The following is a 21,344-nucleotide window of genomic DNA, read 5'->3' as shown; positions in this document are numbered from 1 at the left end:
CTATCTGCCTTAAAGTCCTTAATAGCTTACCCAGCTAGTCTAGTTATCTCGTGAGTGGCCAACTTAGAAAAAAACACTATAGTCGCGTCGATGAAATGCCCAATTTATCTAATCGAAATCCGAACCCGAAAATCTGGATGTCATAATGACTCTCAATAAAAGAAATTTCATTATGGGAACAAAACCGATGAAACATTGTTTTGGTGGGCTTGATGGGACATGTTGTGCTAGTTTGCGAGGATAATATGCCACAGACTAGAAGTCACTCCAATTTCGACAACATCGCTAATAAGCCATTACCACTGATGACTGAAGATCTTGGATGTGCTATGTCATCATCAACACAACCTCTCCCGAGCCATGCCCAAGAGGACACTAGTGTTCCAAGGCAGTGCATAGAGGAGCAAAGAAGGCAGATGGAGCTCACCCCTGTAATGTTGTCATCTAAAAGGAGGACACTGGAGGAGAGCCAAAACGAATCCTTGATTATGCCGTCAAGCGCATGACGGATGTGGTCAAATCATTGATCATTTACACCTATCATGAGTGTACACAAGGGCAACATAGAGTGCCGAATGGATCAATTCAACCCCAAATTTGCCACATCCTCCAAGTATGTTCCTCCATTAATTGGTACTTAGATAACTTTTGGTATTGTAGGACACGGCACATTGACCCCAGCGCCACTCAGGATCTTGTAAAGAGGAGAGGCTATTATAGCGGTTCAGACCTGTGGACCTGTTGGCACCAATGCCAATAGCCCTTCAACATCATTGCAAAGAAATGATACCTCAAGGATAACTTAGACTTGTGGAGCAGCGTTACCTAATGGGAATTATATGCCTGGCTTAGTTCAAACAAAATTTCTTACTAACAATAGTGGGATAATTGGTCAAGGATCTTGCCAGAATACATTGTTTGTGGCTAATGAGAGTGCTTAGGCTTGCGGTACCATGTCTCAACCTAATCCCATCCTTGTGCCCAATACTACTGTCGATAACCGGGGGACATTGTTGACTCCACCTAGGTGGTAGGAGTAACTTTTTTAACTGCAACAATTACCCCACCATGGATTTCAACTAATCCCTTTGACTATCCCATTGTAGCCTTCGCAACTGGCCCCTCAACCTGCTCCTTTACATGTTCCTCAACAACCGCCAGAACAGCCAAACATTCCACCAATCCCACCGAATAACCCATAGCCTTTGCAATTCCAAGTTCAGCAACAACCTTACAGTCCACAGCAACAATTACCCTAATTCATGCCCCAATATGCGAATCAGATGTGGCAATCCAATTTTCGCGCTCAACATGCTACGGGGGTGCCCATGGTTGCACTCAGAACCAACTAGTAATTGACCCATCAATGAGGTAGTACGGTTAAGATATGGGATGTGTGGGAAATGTCTACAGGAAACCATATCCAAATTGGATGGATGCAATCACATACCCACGAGGCTTTAAAATGCCAAAATTTATGTTGTTTACTGGTGAAGATGATCAGTCTACTTTTGAACATGTCAACCGATTCATTGCATTATGTGGTGATGCTACATATGGTGACCACTGGAAATTACGATTGTCACTACTATCATTGTCAAAATTGCTGTTACATGGTATACAGTGTTACCAGCAAATTCAATCATCTCGTGGGAGTAGAAGCAAAGATTTTTCCATAGCCAATTTCAAAGAGCAGTCCCTTACTCATCGGTTGCCGATCTATTAACTATGAAGCAGATGGGAAATGAATTGGTCGACTAGCATATATCTAGATTCAAAAGAACTAGAAACAAATGTCTCGTCCCTTTACCTGAAAAGACCTTCGTGGATTTGGCCTTTTATGGTTTGAAGTTCGAAATAAGGGAGAGAATGGTGGGACAACCTTATTCAGACTTGTTTCAGTTATCCACCATGGCAACTAAACACAAAAGTTTGCTTAAAGAGAAATTCAAGAGGCACGGATGAAGAAATGAGGTTGGTTTCGTTGAAACTTCTGAGTTCAACGAGAAAATGGGGCAAACAGAATTTGCTAAAGTAGCCATTGCTAAGATGGTAATAGACAAATTATATATACTTGCCAGGTATTGAAGCCAGCAAGAATGAAGGAAAAGTCGAACATTATGGCTAAAGTGAAATAATCTACATATTATTCTTTTGATGATAATAGGACAAATGAAAATTTTGATATATTGTTGACTAATTGTTAGATAAAATTAATGAAGGTCAAGTTCTACCAATTAAAGATGAATTGTTGGACAGAGATATCGCAAATGGCATCATTTGTGAAGTCATAACACCGTCGATTGCATAGTTTTCAAGAATAACATTTAGGAAGCACTTCGCAAGGGCAAGATAAAATTCGCCGATGATAAGAATAAAGCCCTAGTGGAGGTTGATGTTGACCCATTCCCTATAATGACAGGGATGGTGTCATTGAGGTCCAAAGGCAAAAACACTAGCCGCCAAACTTGTGTATCCAATGCAGGCAGGAAATTGGTTGGGGATATCACCGTTATCCTAAGGAACAAAACGAACAAGCGATGAGTTTTGTCATTGAAAGTCCTTATAATACGAAGCCATCGAATTCGCACCAGAAGTCCCCTGTTTTTATTAGGATAACTTATCCAAGAAGGCAATTTCCCAATCGAGGAACGTCCATAGTTTAAACAAAGATATGAAGAGGGAGACCCACTATCAATACATCAGGAGAACCCAGTTGTAGGTTTGATTATTATGTTAGTTATAAACCACCTCCTTCCTACCCTCATGTCTATAATCCTTTTGGATGCGGAGAGGAGTTTGATTCACTATTGGGGAATTCAGTTTGCCCAATTCACTAAATCCCAAGCGGACACTGAAGATATCCGAAGACCCACCAGAAGACCAATGGTTTGAAGCTAGGAAAATTCAAGGTCCAGGGGGTAACATAAAGCGAACTCAAGAGAAGGACGTAAAGGAAGAGATGAATGCGTCATTTATAGCAACAAATTAATCAGATTCATATCATACAAGTCAAGCCAGCGCTAGTCGCGGCAAAAAAGCCTAAGCCGTATAAGGCCAAGAATTTGGTGTGGAAAAGAAAAACGAAGAAAGAATCCATAACATCTTACTAGAAGAAAGATCAACCCACCTCGACAATGACTCAAACACATGAACGTAGGCTTTATCAAGGTCAGTCTTGCCTTGAGCTCGTACATGGTTTAGGCTAGGTTACCCAACGAATTTCAAGACAACGAATTTCAAGACACTCCAATCGATACTAAGGTGATCGAAGAAGCGTTGACTAATGGAAAGGAAGGGTTTGAATTTCACTTTGATAATGAAAAAGTGGAGGAGTTCGAGAAACTGTTTGCACGCAGTTCTAATCACTTGAGGGCTTTGGATATAAATGCCAATATAAATGGTCATCCGGTGTCAAAGGAAATAGTCGATGGAGGACCCACTCTGACTCTTGTCCAGTACTTTCTTTAAAAAAGCTAGGCAGAAAGAATGAAGAAATAATCCCATCGTATAACTAGTTAACAGATTTCACTGGAGAAGTGACTAAGGCCAAAGGAATATTTGTTGCGGACCTAACAGTTGGCTCTAAGACCTCGAGGACATCTTTTTATGCTGTAGATGCTGATAGGTCATTCAATTTGTTATTAGGAAGAGATTGGATTCATAGGAATCAATGTGTACCGTCAACGCTGCACCAGAATTCTATGAAGTGCTCTCCTCTATTTGGCATATACCTCAGTGGAATCTTTTTTGGATGCATTTAAACAAGTATTTGGTTTACAATTGCAACATAATCTATAAAGCCACTTTCTAGAGAGGAAGTTGTACCCAATTGTACATCAAGCTTAGATTTAAATTGCTTTTATGTCTATGTCAATTTTCAATGACGGCTTAGTTTTTTCATGAAACTGTCATTCTTTTACTCTTGGTTCTTGTAATGTTTCCTTGGTTGGACAAATTGAAAATGGTGGAATAGGATGATTACTCTACGCATTAGCATTTAATTCATGTAGTTTGTATATTCCCTTGCTACCAACCTCACTTTTCGTTCAAATAGTTCAATTTGTGTGTTTCTATATAGTTGTTGCTCTCCTCTTAGACTTTTAATTTGGACTTTGCTGCATAATGCTTACTATCATAAACTATGTTGAGTGGACTTCCAGTAAAATGAATCTCCATTTGTCTTTCTCCTTAACTTAATTGTAAGTGGACAGATTCTGAATTAAACGTCTTAATGGAAGTAGATATTTGTAAAACACTTCCGTAGCAATGAGGACGTGCGGACCCCTCAAGTGCCACAACTTTGGTCAAAGGGACACTTAAGTGCTATAACTTACGAAATGTACACTTAAGTGCCAAAATCGGAGTAAAATAGATCACTTGAGTGCCACTCCGGCCAAAATCCGGCCAAAACGCCAACATGGCGTTTTTCCGGCGAAGCGCGCCCAAAACGACGCCGTTTTGCATGCTGACGTGGCCAAAACGGCGTCGTTTTGGATTGACGTGGAAAATAAATAAATAAATAATAAAATAAAATAAATTTAAAATTAAATTTAGTTAAAATATTAAAAATTAATAATTTTAAAATTAATTTTAGTCAAAATATTAAAAAATAATTAAAGATTTTAAAAAAGTTTTAAAAGTTTTAAAAAAATTAAAAAAAAAAGGCAACGGGGAAGGCGGCTAAGGGCCCTCGCCGCCGCCGCCGCCGGGAAGGGCCGGCGACGGCGGGGAGGGTCGGCCGGGGTCGCCCGGGCCCCCGGCCGGGGTCGGCCGAGGTCGGGGTCGGCGACCTCGGCCGATCGGCGGCGAGGGCTCGCGAGCCCTTGCCGCTAGATGCAGGGGGCTTGCGGCCCTCGCCGCCGGTCGGCCGACCCTCCCCGCCGTCGCCGGCCCTTCTCGGCGGCGGTGGCTCTCGACCGCCTCCCTAGTTCCTTTTTTTTTTTTAATTTTTTAAATTTTTTTTTAAATTTTTTAAATTTTTAAGTTTTTAAAATTTTAAAATTATTATTTTTAAAAATATTTTAACTAAATTTAATTTTAAAATTATCATTTTAAAATATTTTAACTAAATTTAAATTTAAATTAATTAATTTTTTAATTTTTTTACCACGTCAACCCAAAACGACGCCGTTTTGGCCATGTCGGCGTCAAAACGACGTCGTTTTGGGCGTGCTTTCACCGAAAAATGCCACGTTGGCGTTTGGCCGGACTTTGAGTGGCACTCAAGTGATCCGTTTTTTCGAATGTGGCACTTAAGTGTACCTTTCGTAAGTTATGGCACTTGAAGCGTTCTTTTGCCTAGCAATGAGAGGTCAAGAATGTTTTGTGTCAGGTTGTCATCAAGTTGGAAGTGACCTCAGTGAAAAAGGATTGCAGATTCTTCTTTTGTTTCCGCATGGTGAGTCACTGATGCTTTTATTTCATTTAGTATTATGTAATAGCGGTTTATGAGAACTAGTTTCTGACACATCCTTCTTTATTAGGATTTGGTACTTGATTTATCTCTATCTGCACTATTGGGAGACGACATATACAACTTCAGCGAGTTGCTATCCCATCCTATTTTAAGTACTTTGCCAAAAATGTTATAAATCTCTTTTGGCTACGTTTAGTTGCCAGATTTCTAATCAGAATAGGACATGGTAAGATAGTATATGAAATTCAGAGATTTTATTATATCCTATCCACTATTTAGTGATTGTGGCAAGATATATTTACATTATATTATGTACACTATTTGATATAAACGACATCTTAGTATAAATGAACAATTGTTTTTACAAATGGAGATGATAAAAGTCTCTCACGATACTTTTGTCCACTTTATTTTTATTTGATTTTCCTCTCTTTTTAAATTAATTCTTTGTCATTTCTTTCTTCCCCTTCCATTACTCTCTAATAAAATTTTATTAAATAGTAAACTATATTAATATACCAAAAATACTAAAATATCTAAAATATGTAATAAATATATTGACTCTATATTCTAAAATAGGATTAAATTCGAATATATAAATAAAAATAATATTAAATTAAAATAACTAATTTTTCATTTTTATTTTGAATTTATTATATTGGAATTCAAATATTATTTATATGGAAATATATTTTAATCTTGTTAATTTTTTTGGTTGAATAATTTTGATTTTGTTAATTTTGTTAATTTAAGAAGTTTAGTATTCGACAAAAATATTTTTCTTAATATGAATGTAAGAAATCCTATCCACATTTATTCTACCTCTCCCATAGAATAATTTTATCCATTTAATATTCCCTTTATATCCGACTACATCCTATCTTGAGGATGCACCAAACGTAAGATAAAATAAATTTTGTCATATCCTGAATTTTATCATGGCTGCCAAATGCAACAAAGGTTTTCTATCTATAGTATTTTTGCATCAAAATCTTAGTGGTAGGTCTCATTAACACTCGATATTGCTAGTATGAGTACCTAGAGGGGGGTGAATAGGTGCCTAAACAATTTATCGATATACGGAAGCGATTCTTAACATATGATAGAAAGTAAATTCTCTCTTAATTAACAAAATGAAATACGATTGAGGTAGAGAGAGTAAGGAAGAGAAAATTGAACACAGGATTTATAGTGGTTCGGCTTATTCCAAGCCTACGTCCACTCTTTTTCGCACCGACCCACCGGCTGGATTTCACTATGATCAAAAGAGAAGTTACAGCACAGCTTTGCCTTGATTCCACAGTGTAGATGTTTTACCACACCTCCTCAAGGTCTCTCACAAATATAGACTCTCTTTTGTATACAAGTATTCGCTCAAAGGATTTATCTAAACAAATAGGAGCTTCGAGACTTTGGAATTCTTCTATCGGGCACACCTCGAATAACTAAGAACGTCTTCCTTATATACTCCTTTATGCCATCATACCCGTTGGCACTTACCAAAGGAATTCCTCAAATCTACCCGTTGGACAGAATCGATTAGGAAGATTGTTCGAGCTATTAAAGGAACGAGTTGATAGCCCATCAATCTGTTCGCCAATACAATCGGGATCTCGGTTTCCATAAGTAGAACCTTCCAATAATATTTAGACAATCATCGAATCTTCAGTCATTGAATCAATCTTGATCAATCAAAGGATTCTGATACGTCTTCTCCAACCACGAGATCTTCTCCGGATGATAAGGTTAAATCTTGAACAAAACATCCAGGTTCGGATAACCTTTCTTCAACGGATTAGAGACATCAATGAGGATAGACTTTGAGTCTTGAGTCGGCTGTCCGGAAGTCTTCGAGACTTTAACTAACGAGTCTGCAGACCTTCGACTAGACTGATGGAAACGTTTTGTCAACTTCAAAAAACTTTATGAAGATTTCTCCAACATCTCCCCCTTTTTGATGGTGACAAAACCTTCATGCAGATTTGGATAACTTTGACCTGCAAAACATTTCTCAAACACATATGCATATCTTATAGAGATGAATGGCTAAAAGATTAACACTAGAATCTGCAACCACAGAAAATAGGTTAGTCTAGAATATAATAAAACCATCCATAAGATATCAATACTTGTTAATAGAAGCAGTTAAGTCCAAGTCTAGTTCAGTTCTCATCCAGACACAAAACAAAGTCAAAGTCTGTCAAAAACAGTTAAACAACAACACAATCCAACAAACAGTTAAAAATGATAAAGTTTTTGATCAAATCATACATCTCTCCCCCTTTTTGTCATCATTTAAAAAGGATGAGATGAAGTTTTGGGAATGCGGACAAGCTGGAAATCTTCCATAGACTGAACAATGCCTTCCAGCCTTTTAAAGTCTTCCTTCAGCTGTACAACCTCCTCACTCTTGGCATTGGCCTGATTCTGAATAGAGAGGGTGTTGACACCTGAAATTTTTTGTTAACATTTTAATCATCCATTTTGCAAAAGTATAGAAAAATAAAGAGAGAAAAGAAATAAAGAAAAAAAAAAGAAAAGAAAAAGAAAAAAAGAGAGAAATAAAGAGCCAAAAAGAAAACAAAGAAAAGAAAACAAAAAAGAAAAAAGAAAAAGAAAAAAAAGAAAACGAAAATAAAAAAATGAAATGAAATGAAAGAAAAAATAAGAAATAAAGAAAACCAAAAGAAAAAGGAGAGAAAGAAAAGAAAAAAAAATATAAAAGGAAGGGACGCTCTCTCTCGACGGGGACGGCTCGGCTCTCCACACTTCGCACGTAGTCTCTCTCTCCTCACACGGGCTCTCTCTCTCTCTCTCTCTCTGCGTTCGTATTTTCTGTGGAGTCATCAATGGAGTTCGAGGCAGTTGCAGCAGAACCCTAGCCCTCCCACGACGTCAATGGCGGCATCTTTCTTGCGCTTCTCCTCGGATCATCTTCATGCCATCTCTTGAGCTCGTGGACTAGCGATCTTCCTCTCGCGAACCTCGTCTTCTCTCGGCCGACTCAGCGCTCGAAGCTCATTTCGAAGACGCGGCCGCTAGGACTCGATCTCGGATCCCTAGCCTCGAAGGATCCCCGTAGACATCCGTGATTCCTCGGGGAAAATCTCGACTTCGCTCGCGGTCCATCGGAGGGAGTTCCGTTTCGCTCTTGCTCTAGCGATTCTCACTCGGCGGATCCCTCCCTTTCTCGGAGATCGAAGCTTGCTCTCTGAAAACTCGATCGGAGGAGGTTCGAGATCCGAAGCGGACTGGCGGTGACGACGGCGACTCTTGACCGATTTCTTCTCTCGGATCGAGTTTGCTCGATCGGAGTCCGTTCGCGCCGGGTAGGAAGTCTCGGCATAGCTCCAAAATTGATCAGCGATAGTGGCTTTCTATCTCTAGCTTGATCAGGTTTTACTCTATCATAGTTTAATTTCTTTTTTTCTCTTTGTTTCTATCTCTTGGATTGCTCTCTATGGCTCGATCGCTTTATCTTGTCATCTGTCGCATTTTTTCTCTTGGCCCTATCTTTGGTTCGATTGGATAATATCTTCACTATTGGCCTATTTGTATCTCTCATACCAGCATTTAGAAGAATCATCAGACATCAGTCAATATAATAATTCTCTGAGCTGCTTCATATATATGCCCTCTTGAACTGTTTGCTTTGCGCTTGGGTGACAACGCCTTTGCAAATATGACAAGTCTTAGATCGCTTGTAATTCGTGGTGCATAGTTTTCTGGTGTTCCTCTCTGTCTTCCTTCTGGGCTAAGGTGGATTGAGTTGCCCGGATGTTCTTTTTCATCACTTGAATTTAAATTTGGCTTGAAGAAAATTAGAGAAGTTAATTTGAGGGGCAGCAGCTTCAAATGGCTGGGAGCGGGATTCCAGAATTTCAAGTGTCTGAGATCCATCAAATTTGCAGATTGTGGACAATTAATTGAAATCCCTGATTTTTCAACTATAAAAAATCTCGAAACATTGATTCTTAGTGGCTGTAGTGCCCTAACTAAAGTTCATGAGTCAGTTGGATTTCTTCCTAAGCTCGTCACTTTGGACCTACATTCTTGCTCTAACCTCGCCACTTTTTCCTTCCGTCATCAAATTAAAATCTCTTGAAACCTTCGTCCTAAGTGGGTGTACCAAGCTAAAAACATTTCCTCATGTGGGTGAATTCATGACTTGTCTTTATAATCTTTGCCTCGAAAAGTCCGGTGTAGGGATTATGAGTTTTATCTCCAGCATAGTTCTTTCAAATTTGATGATGCATTGAATCAAAATTTTGTTTTCTAGTTGTTACATTCGGTATGATTGGACATTAGAATTTAGGTGGGTAGAGATATATCGTTAGCCACAGCAGTAAAGAAATTTAAATGTCTTGAATCAGGAAGCATGTCATCTTGCTTGTTCACTTCATTCGGTGGTCATTTTCAAGTTCCATAGGACTGATAGATGTATCCCTGCATTTGATTTTCCTGTTTGGTCTTGTTCAGAAATGTAAGAAAGGTGGCCAGCTTAATTCCCACTTTGTAGATATAAGAAAGGTAGATTGCTGTTTTTACCTCTTTTTATATGTCAATGCTGGTGCCATATTTTGATGTTACCTAAGCTTTTAGCGTCTTAGTCCAAAAAAAAGTCTTGAATTTTTCTCATCTATATAGACGCTCGCTTTAAACACATGGGTTATCATTCAAGTACTTCCCGTTCTCTTGATAAATCTGGTTTATGAGAAAGAGCAGAAGCTTAGGATTATGATGAAAATGTGTGGTTTTAGTAATCCATTTTGGCTGATTTCCTATGCTTATTTTCTCCCCTTATCTTCAATCTACATGCCGTGCTTTGTGATTTTTGGCTCAGTCATAAATAGCTAATCCCCATTGCATTATGTTTACCTACGTTCCGATGTCCCATTAAAGTTGCAATGCTTGTATCTTACCGCATTTCCCGTATAAAGTTTACTAGAATGCAATCATGTGTGCTTTTAGTGGGTTAAATGGAGATCACGTGTAATTGATGTTTGCTGTTCATGCGTAAATTTGCTGATATTGAAATTTGGAATTTGTCTTGGTTTAGAAAGCATGCTTTGTTTCTATAACCTCGAATACTTGTGAATTTAATACAAATTTTTGTGTGAGGAGTTTGGGATTAGGTCCTTCATGAAAAGTTGTCCTTCACATAAAAACTAAAAAAATGGTTGTATGTTTGCCTTGCCGCTCTGTTCTACTTTTGATTGACCTTGATTTCTTCCAGGATGTTATAAATTCACGTGCCTAGAATTTTAGGATGTGTCTTCATGAAGTTTGTTCCTCATATGCTGATTCACTTGCCATAGAAATTTTAGAATGAGATAGCCATTGATTGCGTTTTTATTGAGCCTATGTTGAGTGTCTAGTTTCTGTGATGAAGAATTTAGATGTGACATATAATAATGATGAATCTTGGGATATCACATAGAATTTGATCCGAGACCTTGTGACTTTAGTCACTCTTTTTGAATATAAAAAATGTCTTGCTTTTGATTGTTTTGATGCGTTTGCTCGTCTCCATTGTATGCATTTAGCTAGAGGTTTCCTAAGCAAGGTCTAGATTAGGACCCCGAAGACGGAAAAGGTGTAAGGCGTGAAGATGGTGAAGGTCGATGTCCATTCCGACCATTGTCATGTACTTTTGTTTTCCCGACATATGTCTCGGGTTTTATGCATTGTATAAAGCCCGACGAGTTGCGGGTTTCCTTTCTTTCTCGATTGTTTTCTCTTTTATATTCTTTAGAATTGCATAATTAGGTTTACTGTTTTCTATTGATTGTTTACTTCATGTCTTGTGCTTTCAATTTCATTGATTGTTTTCTTTTTTTTTTTTTAGAAATAGAATAGAATGAAAGTAATCTGCTACGCATGATCACTTAATCTAGGATTTGATGATCCTAAAAAATGTAAAAAAAATGCATGGACATGTTAGGAAAAACACAACACACTGTTTAGGTACCGAAAGGGCGTTAATAGCAATATTAGCGTAACCCAAGTCCCCGAACCTGGATATCTGGTTGCGTAGGAATCGAGGGGACACTCCCGATCCTCGATTGGGTTTCTAGCCGACCACCAAAGTTGAGGCTAGTGGCGACTCCTGTCTATTTTTAGGTTGTTATAAATAAGTAGATCGTATAAATAAATCCATTGTCACGCGGGGTATGAGTTTCGATGAAACTCACTATGGTTTAGCATACTCGATGTGTGGGTAGCCCAAAGGATGAAGTGATGCCATCCTAATGGGTGGAGCGTACTATCGAGAGAGCTACCATGGTAAAAGTACCCTTAAATTCGATATCCACATTCGACTCCCTTTTTAGGTGTGTCGCATGTGGGTATGGATCGCGACATTCCGCTGTCACGCGGGGTACGAGCTTGGGAGAGCTCGCGATCTCGTAGAGGAACTCATGAGAGGCTTGATCCAAAGGCGAGGTGATGACGTTGTTTGGAATGCAAGCCATGAGGGAACTCTAGTGATCAAAGTACCCCTAAACCCGACCTTTCCCATCCTTGGATACTATTTCGAGGGGGCGGCGAGATCGGGTCGCGACAAAGGGCTTGCATCTTTTCATTCAATGAACATGAAGAAGCTTGACTTTCATTCTTCAAATTTTGAACTTCGCATCCCAAGGCATAAATCTGACCTTTCATCTCCAAGAGAATATCCATGATTCTGCGAAAATCTGCTCCATTATCAGTCTGAGTACTTGCTTCGGCTCGATCTGCAGAAGATGGTAGATCAGCATAGTCTCGCAGGTTTGGCGATGAAGCTTCATGACCTTCCTCTGGAAATTGATATGCATAAACATCTTCCGGGTGCAACGGGCGAGTGGCGACTCCTTCACTTGCATCGGGATATGAAGACGTCACTCCTTTCTCCCGATCTCCCCCGTTTCCATGCCTACGGTGGAGAAGAGATTTCCTCAAGTTCTCCTTCTTCTCTTATTTCTTCTTCAGGTCTTTCTTCCTCTGCTTCTTGTTCTGCTTCTCTTTCTTCTTCTTACTTCTCCTCTGCTTCTTTTTCTTCTGCTTCCTTCTCCTCTGCTTCTTTCGTCTTTTGTTCCGATTCTTTATGTGGAACAGGACGACTTAAATTCTTCAAAGCCATTGCAGAGATGGTGATGTCTTCGTCATCATCTTCATCCTCAACGAGGAGAGCTCTTCTTCTCTTTGATGGAGCAGCCATGGGCTCCTTCCCTTTTCTCTTAGCGCGAAGAGAGTTGATGAGATTTGGCGGAGTCTTCTCCTTGAATTTCTCCAATTCCTTGCTCGGTTCCTTCCAGACGCATTTTGGTCACCATTTTCAGTCCTACCACCATATGATCGCATGATCGAACACAAAAGATTTGCGGAGGCTGAATATTCGGATGTCGAATAACTTCGTAACAAGGCTTGGGTAAGGGAGTTGACCTCTCGTCCTTCATCACTGCTCTATACATGTGAAACATAACGGTATGAGGGAGAGAAAACTTCTTTCCACGAGAGGATGGCATACATCAACTTTGCCTCGAGCTTGAAACATCGGTTTTGGAAGTTGATTTTGGCCGAAGGCAATTGATCACAATCTTGTGAAGCAAGATGTTGAATGCATTCATCCGTGAGTAGGTGATCTTCTCATCTGTTCTCCTGTCCTTCACCAGTTCAAGTGTGGCCCGAGCAATGGAAACTTTGATTGGTTGATATCTGCCTCTCTCAACTTCTAACACATCTGCCAGCATATTCATATCCACAACATAGTCTTGTTCTTTAACACTGAAGGAGAATCTATTCGCATCCAAAAAGCTAAGATTTGAATAGAAATATGCAGTCAATTCAGCATAAGCCTCGGTTAGTCGAGTAAAACTTTTCAAGTTGAAGATAACTGAACTTTTCCCTTAAGTTCACTTTCACAAAGATCTAGAAAATCAAAGTCCACACTCCTAGGGTTTATTACCCCACGCTTCAGCAATTTCGAGTACGATCCTTTTGTTCCTTTGATCTGAACAAATCTCCCATTTTTCCTTGAATTTTAGCCGCAATACCCATTTTCGGTTGAAATAGACTGAACAGATTGTCATCGTCATTCCCATCTACAGATTCGGTCCCAGTCACGAGGATCACTTGGGATATTCGCAAGGGTTTCCTCGGCCACCCCTTTACGAGCGATTCCCAAACTTTCCATTTTTCGCGAAAGATATATTCGTTCCTATATCCTTTGTCTCTAAGAAACTCATCAACATAGTTCAAATGAGTACGAATTCCTTTTAAGGCACGATATAGCTTGTAAATAAAAGCGGGCTTTTGAACTCTTACGGGGTCTGCATCCTCGATGATTTCTTCTTGATGCTGATGAACACCGCCTTGAGGACTAGATGGAGGAGACTGACGCTGCTGAGAATGTTGTGGGCTCGGTTGCTGATCTGGAGTAACTTCATCTTCAGTAAGATCGAAGTGCGTAGGCCCCTCACTCATTCTCTGTGGTCCCCGCTTTGCGATTCTTGAGGACTTTCGCGAAGATGACATCTTTCTCGGTGTTTGGAAGATTCCTTGCTTGACTTTCCCGAGAAAAGATGACAACTTTTTGAAGATTGAGCCAAGAAGACAAACGGGAGTGGAGGATCGATGCTTTCTAGGGTTTTTGAGAGAAAAGTGAATAGAAAAGTGAAGAGAAATCGACGGTGCTCGTTCGGTTAAAAGAAGAGTAAACGAACCGTCACAAAGGAAATAAAAATATGCCTTTTCAAAATAACTGTCTTTATCCGCAAAAATAGCTATTTCAAAAATAACTTCCCTTTTGAAAATGAATCGATGCAATATTTACGTTAATTAAATATAGCAACAATTTAAACACAAGTCGATGATCGTACCTTTTCAAGATACGATTGGAGAGAGAAAGACTTACGATCGAAGGTCAAGCCAAGATCAGATAAAGTCTTATAAGCTTGAGTCTCGAAAGTCTTTAGACTTTGATATCCTCATATCTCAAAATGTTGAGTCTGGATCGTATAGACTCAAATTGATTTTTCTCTAAAGGCTTTGTGAGTATATCAGCCCAGTTGATTCTTTGAGTCAACAAATTGAATTGAAACATCTCCATTTTGAACATGATCTCTAATAAAGTGATGTCGAATCTCTATATGCTTTGCTCTTGAGTGGAGAATTGGATTTTGGTGAGGTTGATAGCGCTGGTGTTGTCGCAATTAATTTCCGTGCATGAGTCTTCAATTTCAAAATCTCTTAGCTGTTGTTTTATCCATAGAATTTGCGAACAGCAGCTTCCAAGAGCTACATACTCTGCTTCTGTTGTTGAAAGAGACACAGTGCTTTGTTTCCTTGAAAACCAAGACACTGGTCCTCTTCCAAGCAACTGGCAAGTTCCTGAAGTGCTCTTTCTATCAACTCTGCAACCGGCCAGATCTGCGTCTGAATATCCCAGAAGATTAAAGTCTCCATTCTTAGGATACCAAAGACCGATGCTTGATGATGAAGCCACGTATTTAATGATGCGTATCGCAGCACCGAGATGAGATTCTCTAGGATCGATTGAAACCTAGCACGGATGCAAACACTCAACGAGAATATCAGGTCTAGAGGCGTAAGATAAAGAAGTGATCCAATAATGCTCTGTACAGCTTTTGATCAACTTTCTTCCATTCTTCATCTTTGTCTATCTTTAAAGAACTTGACATTGGTATGTCGACCTTTTTGCACTTTTCCAGTCAAACCTTTTGACAAGATCATTAACATATTTTTCTTGATAAATAAAAGTTCCTTCCTTCAATTGTTTTACTTGAAGACCAAGAAAGAATGTTAACTCTCCCATCATACTCATTTCAAACTCATCCTGCATAGACTTTGAAAATTTCTTGCAAAGACTTTCATTAGAGGATCCAAAAATAATATCATCCACATATATTTGAACAAGTAAGAAACTTTTGTTTTCCTTCTTGATGAATAAAGTCGTATCTACTTTACCTTTGACAAAACCATTTTGTATTAGGAACTTACTTAATCTGTCGTACCAAGCTCGAGGTGCTTGCTTTAAACCATACAAAGCCTTTTTCGCCCGAAGACGAGTCTGGCTTCTTTGGGTCTTCAAACCCTGGTGGTTGTTCCACATAAACTTCCTCATGGATAAATCCATTTAGGAAGGTGCTTTTGACGTCCATTTGGAATAACCTGAAATTCTTATAACAAGCAAACGCAAGTAATAGTCGAATAGCTTCTAACCTTGCCACTTTGGAGCGTAAGTCTCATCATAGTCTATTCCTTCTTCTTGCGTATATCCCTTGGCCACGAGTCTTGCTTTATTTCGTACGACTTTTCCTTTCTCGTTCATCTTGTTTCGAAAACCCATTTAGCTCCAATAACAGTTTTACCTTTTGGTTTGGATGTCAATTCCCGGACATCATTTATGCTGAACTGCTCGAGCTCTTCTTGCATAGCTTCAATCCAGCTTTCATCGGATAAAGCTTCTTCTATGCTCTTTGGTTCAATTTCAGAAACGAGTGCCACATCACTAGACTCTTCTCGCCTTTTGGATCTGGTGCGAATTCCTTCATTCATTTCGCCGATTATAAGATCTTTGGGATGACTGGACTTATGCTTCCAGTTACTTGTTGATTTGTCTGATTGATGATCTCTCTCTTTGATTGAATCTTCACGAACATCCTTATTCTGGTTTTCCGAGTCCGAGATGCTTCTTGAGTTGTAAGCTTTGGAAGATGCGAGCGGAGTTCGAGACTCTTCTTGATGAGTCGACTTGATTCATCTTGTGTTGAGTCTTGAAATTTGACATTCATTGACTCCTCCACGGATTGACTCTTCTTGTTATAGACTCGAAGGCTTTGCTTGATGTAGAATATCCAAGGAAGATACCTTCATCTGATCTTTCTTCAAACTTACCAACTCGATCTTTTGCATTTTTCAGTATAAAACATTTGCAACCAAATACATGAAAGTATGAAACAATAGGCTTCTTTTCTTTGAATAACTCATAAGGGGTTTTCGAAGAATAGATCTTAAGAAGACTCTATTGATGATATAGCATGCTGTTGAAACGGCTTCAGCCCAAAATCGAGAAGAAATTTTACTTTCAATTAAAAGAGTTCTAGCCATTTCTTGAAGAGATCTGTTCTTTCTTTCCACAACTCCATTTTGCTTTGAGGAGTATATGGAGAGGAAAACACATGCTTACAGCCAGATTCATCACAGAATTTTGTAAAATCTTGATTTTCAAATTCACCTCCATGATCTGTTCTTGTACTAGAGATAACATATCCTTTTTCATTTTGAACCATTTTAGCAAAATTTTCAAAATACGAAAAGGTTTCGGACTTACTTGCAAGGAAATATACCCAAGTAAAACGGGAGTAATCATCAACAATTACTAGGCAATACTTCTTACCCCCAATACTTTGAGTTCTGGTTGGTCCGAAGAGATCCATATGCAGCAACTGTAGTGCATGATTAGTAGAGACATAATTAATTGGCTTAAAAGAATTTCTTACCTGCTTTCCCGAATACATGGAGTGCATGAATCGAGTCTTTTGGTATGGCAATGGGTAGTCCTCGAACAAGCTGTTTTGAAGAGATTTTGGCTAATTGCTTCATGTTGACATGACCAAGCTTTTTGTGCCATAAGCTTGCTTCATCTTGAATTGAGATAAGGCACTGTGATTCATTTGGTTTCATATCCGAAGATAGATATTTCCATGTCTTCGACCCATGAAAGACGAGTAGAGTCTTTACGATTCCGAAACAAGTTCCTTCTTGAAAGAAGATCTTGAAACCAAAGGTATCACACAGTTGACTAATGCTGAGAAGATTGTAATTGAGTCCTTCCACTAAGGAAACATTACTTATTGTGAGAGTTCCAATTTTCACGGTTCCAAATCCCACAATATTTCCTTTGCTGTTTCCTCCAAATGAAACTTTTCCACCATTTACTTGAGCAATCTTTATAAAGCAATTTGAGTCTCCTGTCATGTGTCTTGAGCATCCGCTGTCAAGATACCACTTTACCTGTTTCTTGACGGAGACCTGCATTTAAAATAAAGTCTCAAGCTTTCTTTGGTACCCAGATTTTCTTGGGTCCTTTGGTGTTAGTAAGATAAACAAGATTAGCCCATACTTTCTTAACAGGTTTCCATACCATAGGACACTCTTTTTCAAAGTGATCCGGACTTTGTTGCACTTAGAACATCCGAGAGCATTTCTACCTACTTTGGTTTTACAAAAACTTTCTTGAAGTGATTTTTGTAAACCTCACTCGAGAGTCTTTTCTTAATTCTTTCTTTTACTTTAGGAAAATCAATCAAGGGAATTGTTTCTTCTGTCATACCTAGACCCGACTTATTGAAGTAAGGTCTTTGTCTTTGAAAGAATTTTCTCAAGTTTTTCAGACCCTATAGAAAATTTCTTTGATATATTTGATAAGTCTGTTTTTAAAAAGCATTTTCTTTTAAAAGATTATCTTCTTTTTCTTTAAGATTGGAAACAGACAAGTCTAGACTTTTAACTCTTTCGCTAAAACATTTTCCTTTTTGTTTTAGAGCTGAGTTTTCTTTTTCAGTTCGGAAATTCTTTTGAGAGAAGTCTTGAGACTAAAGCATAGTTCATCAATATATTTAGAAACTTTGACAGGAATTTTAAAATCACTTGCCTCAAATTCACTTTATGCCGAGTCGATCCCGAGTCGATCCAGTCCGAGTCGGTGTGCCATCGACATAGATTGGCATATTCATTATCACTTTCTTCACACTTAGTATCACTCCAGGTTTCGGCTTTGAGAGCTTTTCGAAATTTTTCAGCTTTTCCTCTCTTTTTCTTTAGAAGAGGACAGTTGGGTCTGATGTGTCCCTTTTTCTTGCATTCAAAGCAGACTACATCTTTATTTGGTTCCTCATCATCACCGAGACTTGGTCTGCTGTCTTTGAAAGCTTTGTTTCTTTGAGTTGAACCTTCTTCCTTTTCTATTTAGTTTTCTGAATCTTCTTATCATGAGAGCAAGCTCCTCATCATCCATATCTTCTTCATAATTTGTATCATCAGAATCATCATTTGATTTTAATGCAATGGATTTCTTACCTTTTGGATCTTCATCTTCATTGATCCTTTCCACTTCATAGGATGAAGCGTTCCAATCAGCTCGTCGACGAATAGTGGCATGATTCTCTGCGTCTCTCTTATCGAAGTCTTTATGTGATTCCAATCCCTGGAGAGTCCACGCAGTAGCTTGTTTACCTTCATGGGATCAGAAGTTGGTTGACCTTGATTTTCAAGACCATTCACAATATCGTAAACGACTAAACATGTCGGATATTGATTCTCCCGGTTTCATTCTCAAGGCTTCGTATTGACCGAGAAGAATGTTGATTCTTGTTTCCTTCACTCGATCTGTTCCTTCATAGGTGATATGCAATCTGTCCCAAACTTCTTTTGCTGTACCACAAGAAGATATTCTATTATATTCAGTTGGTGATAAAGCACAATATAAGGAGTAAATTGCTTTTGCATCGAGTATCTGTCTCTTGATTATATCTTCCTGAGACATTCCGCTGGTTTCTTCAGTTTCTTTTCCTCTTTCAGAGACTGATGCAGTGGTAGGAGTAATTCCTTTTTCTACAACGTCCCATTCCAGAGGATCCTTTGATCGTAAGAAAGCTTTTATCTTGTTCTTCCAGATGTTGTAATCCTTTCCATCAAAGTAGGGTGGTCTGTATTGCTTTGCCCTTCCATCAGCCCCGGTGCTAGCATACTAGCCATGGATCTTTTACTATGAAGTAAAACACTTCAAATAAAGTAAGTACACAGGCTCTGATACCAATTGATATTGCTAGTATGAGTACCTAGAGGGGGTGAATAGGTGCCTAAACAATTTATCGATATACGGAAGCGATTCTTAACATATGATAGAAAGTAAATTCTCTCTTAATTAACAAAATGAAATACGATTGAGGTAGAGAGAGTGAGGAAGAGAAAATTGAACACAGGATTTATAGTGGTTCGGCTTATTCCAAGCCTACGTCCACTCTTCCGCACTGACAGCCCACCGGCTGGATTTCACTATGATCAAAAGAGAAGTTACAGCACAGCTTTGCCTTGATTCCACAGTGTAGATGTTTTACCACACCTCCTCAAGGTCTCTCACAAATATAGACTCTCTTTTGTATACAAGTATTCGCTCAAAGGATTTATCTAAACAAATAGGAGCTTCAGACTTTGGAATTCTTCTATCGGGCACACCTCGAATAACTAAGAACGTCTTCCTTATATACTCCTTTATGCCATCATACCCGTTGGCACTTACCAAAGGAATTCCTCCAATCTACCCGTTGGACAGAATCGATTAGGAAGATTGTTCGAGCTATTAAAGGAACGAGTTGATAGCCCATCAATCCTGTTCGCCAATACAATCAGGATCTCGGTTTCCATAAGTAGAACCTTCCAATAATATTTAGACAATCATCGAATCTTCAGTCATTGAATCAATCTTGATCAATCAAAGGATTCTGATACGTCTTCTCCAACCACGAGATCTTCTCCAGATGATAAGGTTAAATCCTGAACAAAACATCCAGTTCGGATAACCTTTCTTCAACGGATTAGAGACTGTCAATGAGGATAGACTTTGAGTCTTGAGTCTGGCTGTCCGGAAGTCTTCAGACTTTAACTAACAGAGTCTGCAGACCTTCAGACTAGACTGATGGAAACGTTTTGTCAACTTCAAAACACTTTATGAAGATTTCTCCAACACACTCTTCCTAGATTCTCTTGAGGCACCTTCGTAACCAATGTTCATTGCTTAGCTATTAATCTTATGTTGATGACATTTTCCACAAAGCAACTTCAAGCATAATTTGCTTTTCGGTTACATGGTCCTTTCCAATTTGCCCTCATTTGTTTCATTTTTTTTGTTAATCATCATGTTAATATCTTGATTTTTTTAAACAAATTTGAGAGATAAAGAGCCTCTTGGGAACAAAGGTTAAGTGGATGTACTATATTCTCAAGGCATTTAATGCTGGTGATTTGCAACGCTATCGAGAACTATGTCATGTGCACAAGGCTGCTCTCAATGCACAACCTGGTTTGGTAAAAAATGACAAAAAACTATTGGAGAAAATCAACATTCTCTGCCTAATGGAAATCATATTCAGGTCTGGCCTTCAATTCTTTTCTTATCTCCATTTTTGTCATACCTAATATTGCACATTTTGCATTATAACTATGTATTCTTCCGCATATAAAATATACAATCTTATCCTGCAGCCGTGCATTAGAAGATAGGACAATTCCACCGAGCGTTATTGCTGAACGCCCAAAGTCTTTGTGTAGCTGATGTTGAGCACCTTCTCATGAAGAGCCTTTCTGTAAGTCTTCCTGATTCTTTTGTATCTTCCTTGATGGTTGTGTTGTGCTGTGTTCTATGAAATTGGATGAGAAGATTGGACGTCATCATTATTCTGGCTGTGTGTATATGATCCTTCTCTAGCTTAGAGTTCATTTGGCTATAGTTTGACTCAGCCTTATGGTATAGCTATATACAGGAAGCTTGAAGACAGAATGAACTCCATCTGGATAGATTGGTGGTTTAGATGTTTCAAAAAATGAATAATTGATAATCATCTGGATAGGTGGAAGCTTTATACCTAATTAAGAGAGCATAAAAGAACTACTCGTTTTCTCCTTGGTCTGATCCCACAGACACATGGGCAGTGAAGATCTTCTGTTCTTCCCTATTTCTCTTCAATGCTGGTTAATCTCGAAAGTCCAAGTAGAGGGAACAGTGCATGTTTCCTGGGTCCAACCAAGGGTTCTGGGCATTCTGCAAGTTAAATTCTTGCGAGATTGGTTGGATGGCTGGTTGGATAAAGTACACACTGCTTTGCTATCCATGGAAGCAGAAACACCTTATCTTGTCATTGTGTAG

General features: G+C 38.9%; 1 pseudogene; it reads left to right on the top strand.

Annotated features, from left to right (window-relative positions):
• The first annotated feature begins 2,010 nt into the window (after positions 1 to 2,010).
• On the top strand, positions 2,011 to 21,344 carry LOC120293784 (annotated as a pseudogene).

Source organism: Eucalyptus grandis, chromosome 5 (assembly GCF_016545825.1).
Source record: "Eucalyptus grandis isolate ANBG69807.140 chromosome 5, ASM1654582v1, whole genome shotgun sequence".
Classification (NCBI taxonomy): Eukaryota; Viridiplantae; Streptophyta; class Magnoliopsida; order Myrtales; family Myrtaceae; genus Eucalyptus; species Eucalyptus grandis.
Note: the sequence above shows the minus strand (reverse complement) of the source record. Positions and strands in the feature narration are given on the sequence as shown.